Below are 7,963 nucleotides of genomic sequence, written 5' to 3' on the forward strand. Positions count from 1 at the left end.
AATTAATCTCATATAAAGTACCTTGAGTATATGTAGCTGCTGCTTCTTCCACCTCCTATCAAAATGAACAAAAAATCCTTTAAAACAAATTTTTCATAGAAAAATAACATTACCTTTGAATATAAACAAACAGTAATCTTTTAAAAAAAGTATAGCTTGCAAGTAAAAATATATAAACATTTGATTAAGTCTGTTGGTGGAAAACACATTTACTTTAGTCTTTAAATGTTAAAATTAATTAATTAAGCTTTTCTCTAATAATTGTCACTTTAACGATGTGGTTGTTAGTAACCGCTAAGCCAACAGTTATGTTGTTGATTAATAAAAAGTATATATGTTTTTATAGTTTTTTAGGAAATGTTTTATAGCTAAGCATTTATAAAATCATATAATATAATATTGAATCTTATTGATAAAAATATATTAAAATATCATTTGTTATATGATGTCATAGTTATTAAATAATATTTTAGTATTTTATATTAATTAAAAAATTATAATTTAAAGGTAAATTTGATATATTTATTATTTAATATAAATAAATCAAATTTATATAAAATGAAATATCATTTATTTAAGGGTAATTACTTTTTTTATTCCTTGACATCATTTTACCCAATCAAACTTCTCGATTTCATTCCTATTAATAACTATTCAAGTCATGCTCTATTCTATTTTAACCAACTAAATATAACGTCACCGAGCATTATTCATGTTATCACTATTTTATGGTTATTTAAATCCATTCTAGATGAATTATAAAACTTTTTTAAAACTGCAAATTAAACTTTTAGCGGCGTTTGGATCGAAAATGCCACAAATATATACCATTAGTGGCGTTTTTTCCATAAACGTCACAAAAGATAAAGCAATAGCAGCGTTTTTCCTATAAACGCCGCAAAAGGTAAAGCAATAGCAACGTTTTTCCCATAAATGCCGCGAATTATTTTAATTTTTATTGAAACGGTGCTGTTTTTATTCTTCGATACAAACTGATTCCCTTTTCTTTCTCAAACGACGACGTTTTTCCCAACAATGGCTGATATCATCTCCCCTGATTCCCTTTTCTTTCTCAGTCTGTTCTTTGCTTGACTAAAACATACAAACCCGTTCTTCTATTTTATACCCCAAAATCCTCTCAGTTCTGCTCTACAGATATATTACCTTCCCCATCCACATTATTTGATTTCCCAAAACCCTAAACACCCACTGTGCCCCCTTTCCTTAGAGGCTGTAACCGAGCAACCGACGCCTAACCACTTTACTCAGCAGCCAACTCACTCGCCAGCCTCCGTGGGTCTTAGCAAGTATGTAAGGTTTTTCATGTTTTTTGGTTTGGGTTTGTTAAAATTTACTTTTATCATGTATATCGTGTTAAATTTTAGAAATTGTTTTAGCTTCAATCCACATTGTCTTTGGTTGGTTCTGCTTCCTTTAATTTTTAATCGTGTTAAAATTTTAGAAATTTTAGCTTCAATCGTGTTAAATTTTAGAAATTTTTTAATTTTCTTATTGGCTTTTTATTTTTGTGTTTTTCTTTAATCTATAGACATGCTATAATTTATTTTCTCTTTTCTTCTGAATTCTGGGTTTTCATTGATGGTTCAGTTAAGTACATTGTATTATTATGCTGGTTGGGTGCTTAGAAAATTGGGGTACTAGGAACATAAGTGCTTGATTAACTAAATTATTTAGCAGTACTGTTTCTTTTTAAGAACATAAGCATTTGTTTTGGAAGAATTTGTGTGAAAGGTAAACGATTTCTTATACATAATAACAAAATACGAATATAGAAAATGTTAATCTACCCTAAATATATATTTTCTTTTGGAAGAATTTATGTGAAAGGTAAATGATTTCCTATATGAGTTGAAGTCTAAAGACTAATTGGCATGCCCTGTAACAACCCGAATTTGGGACTAGTCGGAATAGTGATTTCGGGACCACAAATTCGATGAGAAAAAAAATTATTTTCATTATATTTTTATGGTCTACGATTTCACAAAATGATTTCGTGAAAATTTCGTTCGAAAATTTTGACGTTTGGACACTCAATTTAGTCAAAAGAACTAAATTGTAAAAAGTGAAAAAGTTGAGTTCTATATATTAGAGGTGTCCAATTGTTATGAAATTTTAAATTGGAGGTCTTTATATGGTAATTAGACCATTGGTTAAGTTGGTGGACAAAAATGGGTATGGTTAGGCATGTTTCCAAAGTTTTTCATTAAGGACATTTTGGTCGTTTAGTTATTAAAATGAATTAAAAACAAAATTAAAAGCCAATTTTTTTCCATCTTCAACCCCTAGGCCGAAAATTGCATGGAGAAACCATGGCTAGGGTTTTTCAAGCTCTCAATCTCGATTGTAAGTCCGTTCTACCTCCGTTTTTAATGATTTTTACGTTTTTGAAATCCTCGTAACAAGATTTACCTATTTTTACCATTGTTTTGAACTAGGGTTTGTGTTTAAAAATTTATCCATGAATGATATGCATGTATTTTGATGTTTTATGGAAGAATATGAATGTTTGGAGTGTGATAAATGATTTGTACTAAGTAATTTTCGATGAAAATGCCTAAAAGGATTAATTTGTAAAAGTTATAAAATATGTCACAAGTGTGTGAATAAGTGGGTATTGTGGACCGCTATAGTTATAAAAATGGTTCAGCTAGGCCTAGAATGCAAGGAAATTGAATAAAAATTATTTTACGAGCCTAGGGGCAAAATCGTAATTTTGTGAAACTTTAGGGGTAAAAATGTAATTTTGCCAAAGTATAATTTTTGGACTGGAATGAATAGTGTGAATGTTATATAAGTTAAATGTATTGTTATAAATCAATAAAGACGAGAAGTTAAAATTGATCGATAAAAAGAAAAGTGAGAAAAAGTAAAAATTTCCCGAATGAACCTTTGGAATAAAAAGGGATAAGAATGAAGTGATAGAAATGATCACATGTGTGGCACGGATTGTGTGTAGGCCACTATGTAAAAGTGAAAGTGATGGTCATGTGTGTAGTACTATGTGCAGGCTACTACGTTTACCGAAATGATAGGTCACATGTGTAGTACTATGTGCAGGCTACTATGCGTACCGGATAGTTTCAATCACGTGTGTAGTACTATGTGCAGGCTACTACGTGTATTAGATGGTAATGGTCACATGTGTAGTACTATGTGTAGGCTACTATGTGAACTGAACATCATTGATTAGTAAGGTGGTTGCTATGTGCTGATTCCACCGTACATCATTGATTAATAAGGTGGTTGCTATGTGCTGAATCCACCGAGTATCTGTTATTATTCTGAAGTGTTCATCGGGAAATTGACTAAGTCTAATTGAATAATGAATATAGGTGTGGAATTGAATTGAATATCGACTTAGAAATGGAAAAGTGAATTTTGAATTGAATTGTGATTGAAAGTGAAAAAGTGAAATTATGAAACAATACATTTAGAAATAAAACAGTTTAGATAGCAACAGTTGTGTGACTTTGAAAAATCACCAAAAATGGTGGAGATTGAATTAGAGGCTGAATAATATATTAAATTAAAGCTGAATGAGTATATTTTCACATAAAAGAAACAGAGCAAGAAAAAGAGTTATATATTTTGAGATATTTGAAGTTTAGTTAAACAAAGTCAGAATGAGTTCAGAATCCCCTGTTCTGACTTTGGAAAATTTTCAAACATTGTACAAAAATAATTATTGGATAAAGTTTATATTTTTAGAATTCTCAGTGAATCTATTTTCAAGAGAAACAAACAGAAAAAATATCCGAATTCCGTACAATGAGATAATTAATTTTTAGTGAAGAGAGGTCAGAACTGTCGAGCAGTGAAATAGGGGAAACTTTAAAGAATAAACTGTACTATTTGGCTAAGCCAAAAATTCTGAAAATTTTATGGTAAGAATATATGTGAATCTAGTTTCTGGAAAAATTAACGGTTCTTAATTTGGAGCTCTGTAGCTCCAGGTAAAAATAATTTAGTGACTCTGACTCAGAGAGACAGTTCTAAGTATACATGTAAGTGAATAGTGAAACTATAGAAAATGTTATTTCTAAGAGTGTTATGTACATTAAGGATGTGGAATGGAGAGGGGGAGGAGGAAAATTGGAAGAACATATGAATTATTTGTGTATAATTGGCCAAATGCTCTATTATAATCAACAAACGATTGAAAAGAAATGATGTTTATAATTGTGCATTATTAGTTATGGTTAAAGTTCATGTGAGAAAAAAAAGTTTCATAGTATGTGTATGTGGTATACTTGGTATATGATTTGGTATGTAGCAATGTCAGAAATGGTTTATGAATTAACTCATGTTGATAAGTTTGCTACATAAATAAATGTGGTGCTTATCCATGCTTATAATGCTTATACTATATGTTTAATGGCTAGCATGTTTGGTGTGTATGCTTAGGCTTTGGCCAAGTTGTGGCTGGATTACGCCACATTAAATTTATAAAATTATGCATTGAGATGGTAAATGCCTAGGTGGAAATATGCTTGTGATCATAAAAGGGTGGTAAGGTTTAAAGTTTGTAATCTTTATTAAAATGATTTATCATGCGGTTAGTTTTCAAAAAGAACTAGCTTGCGACTATGGTTGAGTGTAATGTTTATATCTTGTGTGATATACATAGGAAACAGGGGTGGAAAGGAAATGAAATACTAAGTTCATGCTTGAAGTGTAAAATGATGCAAAAAGGGGACGTTAAGTTAAATGATAAATATGTAATAGTATTCAACTTAATGAAATTGAACTGTACGTGACTTAAACGAAAATTGCAAATGATATGATTTGAATTAAATGAATTATTATGGTATTGAAATGTATATTGGATTGAGAAATTGAATTGAGTCGTGAACATGAAAATCGTGAATTAAATGAAATGGAAATGAAGTATTGAATTGCATGAGTATGTATTGGGTCTCAGAAGCCCTGTTTGTTACAAATATAGTATTTTGAAGTTATAGCGTGAAGATTTATAAAAGCATGTTAAAAATTTAAAGAGTTTAAATTTGAATGAAATTTTATAACTTGGTTTAACATGTTTATAAGTGTATGTGTTCTGGTAATATCTCGTACCCTATTCCGGTGTCGAATACGGGTACGGGGTGTTACATGCCCTACAACTTGAATTTTGGCGAGGGATGGACCAAAATCATTCTAAGATATAACCATTCCAATTTTTGTGATTGATATACTAGTTAATGAGATATTCACTTATAAAAATTCATTTTTTTGGAAACAAAATAATAAAATTTTATTTAAACATGAGAGTTTCGATATAGATATGAGTAAATAGTAATCTTCTAATTATATGATATAACACATAATAACTCAATCTAACGATGTGTGTTGTTGTTGCTGATATCTTCTACTCAAATGCTTCCAAGTATAAAATTTATCTTATAATTTGAGTTTTTATCACACCAGTTTTAACATGTGGTACTAATAAAGGTTTAGTAATTTCGATGTTTAGGAAATTTTTTAGCATTTGAGGAAGCTTCATGATTTTTTGTTTTCTATTTGCAAGCTGGTTTAGGTAAATATTTGCTAGCACTTGGTGTATGTATCTACTATACTGGGTTTATGAATGTTAATTTGTGTTCTTGCAGGGTTTTGGTTTGGGGAAACATTAAAGTTTGGGTTTGGAGATACGTAGTTATCAGCATTAGTTGGCAGATAACAGTGTCCCAGTACAGGTCGCAGGTGTTCCCCTCTCCACCCACCAAACATAATCTTCTTTGCCAAGGTGCGCTATCCTATTTAATTTCTCAGCCCAACTTTTCTGCATTTCCCGTATTGTAACAAGTTTCAACTTGCTATGTTTAATGGTATTGATGTATATTTATGCATGGTTTCTATTATTTGCTTTCTTGATATGCCTATTTATGCATGGTTTCTTCAAATTTGGTTGCAATGTCCTTATTTGCTTTCTTGCTATGCCTATTTATGCATGGTTTCTGTTTTTCTTTTTTTAGAAGAACACAATATATGATTGGCCATGGTTTCTGTTTACAGCTAAAGATCAACAAAATAAGGCTACAAACAGTTGGTCAATGAACGGAAGAAATAAAGTTGGAGCAGATAGACCATTAAGATTGTCAGACATTAAGGTGAGGAAATAAACTCTACTGATTAACTGTATTCATAATATTTGGGAAAAAAAGTAACTTGCATTGCTACATCATGCAATGGTAAGTAGAGTGTCTGCCAAAGTATAGACCAGTAATAGAAATCACTTTAGGGTAATCTAACTTACTAAAATCTAAAGTTCAACAGAAGCTTGTCATGACACGATTACAAACAAATTTCCTGTACATAATTTTTTTTCTTAATTTATTTATGTGTTCTTGTTACTGTAAAATTACATATACAATATGAATTAGTGTAAAAAGAAAAAAATGGTTGAAGTTGAGCAGGTGTAGACAATATTTCATTCTTTATATATCTCTCTTTCTTGCTCTCTGGTTCCCTTCTGTTTTTTAGTTGGTGTTCCATGCACCACAGTTCCTTTCAAAGAATGAAAATTGAAGCTTTTTCTTTCCATCTTTCTTTGTTCAGTTTGTTTTTATTTCTATTTTTTTACATTTAGAGCTTCATAAAGTTGGCACAAGTGCTGACTGATTGTTGTTGGCTATTTGAATGTTGCCCAATCTTCATTTCTTGCTTCTAATGTTGTAATTGTTTCCATTGAATTTTGATTTTTTTTTCTTTCTAATGCTTGTAGGAAAATATCAATTGTCTGCTCGACACATAGAGACAGTAATTTCTTCTTCTGCACTAGTTCTTTTTGTTCAAAATATTTGGTTAAAAGTTTCTTAACTTTGACATGTAATTTACCCTACTATCCTTTTATCCTAGCTACCATCTTCCTCTTGCTTTCCTGCTTGCTCTCTTTTTTACACGGTTTTCTTTTGGGAAAAAGAAAAAGAAAACAAATCGGGTAAGAAATTTAAGAAGGCCCAACTCATGGACAGCCAGACAGCAAAATCTGCCTTCATTTATATTTTCCATTTTATTTTTTTAAGTATGTTCTGAAAAATAATACAAATTATATATTTTATTTACTCAGAATACATCAAATAATGAAATATGAATAGAAAATGCAAGTAATACTTGTCTAAAATAAATGACAAGTTTTAACAATATATCTTTTTCCACGTTATGTGAATCTATTTAATAAGATTTATAGATATGTAAGTTTCAATTAGCTATGATTTAATTTTACATTTGTCAACAATTAAAACAATATTGAGTAGATTGTTAGGTGTTTCTCTTCAAATATAGCATCTAACTTTATATCATATTTATAAAATTAAAATAAAAAAACTTATTTACTAAATATTGGATATTTCCAATGCATTTTAAATAGTGAATTTCTCTTACACATTTTACCTATTTTTTAATTTTACTATCTCTTGAATCTATTTCAGATGCCCATATTTAAGTTAGCACAATAATTGAGAAAAATTTAAAATATATTAAATTTTATAAAAAATGCAAGTAAATTATAGATTTATGGTAAAAACATGTTTGCCCAAATATTTGAAAAATGACTACTCAAATTAAAAAAAATTGTGAGAAGAATTAACTAGACTTATAGTAAAATAATTTTTATTGATAAAATAGTACAAAATTAAATAATTGTGTTAATTAATTTCAATTTTTATTTTATTTTTACATTAAATTAAATCCTTATAATATGAGTCTTATTTTACAATTTTGATAATTTGACTCATTAAATTAATTAGTTGAAAATCAAAATAATCTTTTAATTATATATAAAATGTGTTAGATCAATTATTCTTATTAAGTTAAAAAATATAATTTAATCTAAATTGTAGGTGTAAAATAAAAGGCTTAATTCCACTATGCATTCACCAATTTGCAATTTTGCATATGCATCTAACTGCTTGGAATTCAATAAATTTAAATAACATGAATTAAT

The 7,963-nt window shown here is 29.2% G+C and overlaps 1 long non-coding RNA gene across 2 annotated transcripts; it reads left to right on the forward strand.

Annotated features, from left to right (window-relative positions):
• Window positions 1-5,769: 5,769 nt before the first annotated feature.
• Window positions 5,770-6,897, forward strand: LOC128040367 (uncharacterized). Of its 2 annotated transcripts, XR_008194991.1 has the most exons (3): window positions 5,770-5,846; window positions 6,034-6,128; window positions 6,743-6,897. It is a non-coding gene; the product is annotated as an uncharacterized LOC128040367 (long non-coding RNA). The 2 variants fall into 2 exon arrangements; XR_008194990.1 differs by lacking the exon at window positions 5,770-5,846 and having other exon boundaries at window positions 5,913-6,128.
• The last annotated feature ends 1,066 nt before the right edge of the window (window positions 6,898-7,963 follow it).

The sequence above is a fragment of the Gossypium raimondii genome, chromosome 4, assembly GCF_025698545.1.
Source record: "Gossypium raimondii isolate GPD5lz chromosome 4, ASM2569854v1, whole genome shotgun sequence".
In the NCBI taxonomy this organism is placed as follows: Eukaryota; Viridiplantae; Streptophyta; class Magnoliopsida; order Malvales; family Malvaceae; genus Gossypium; species Gossypium raimondii.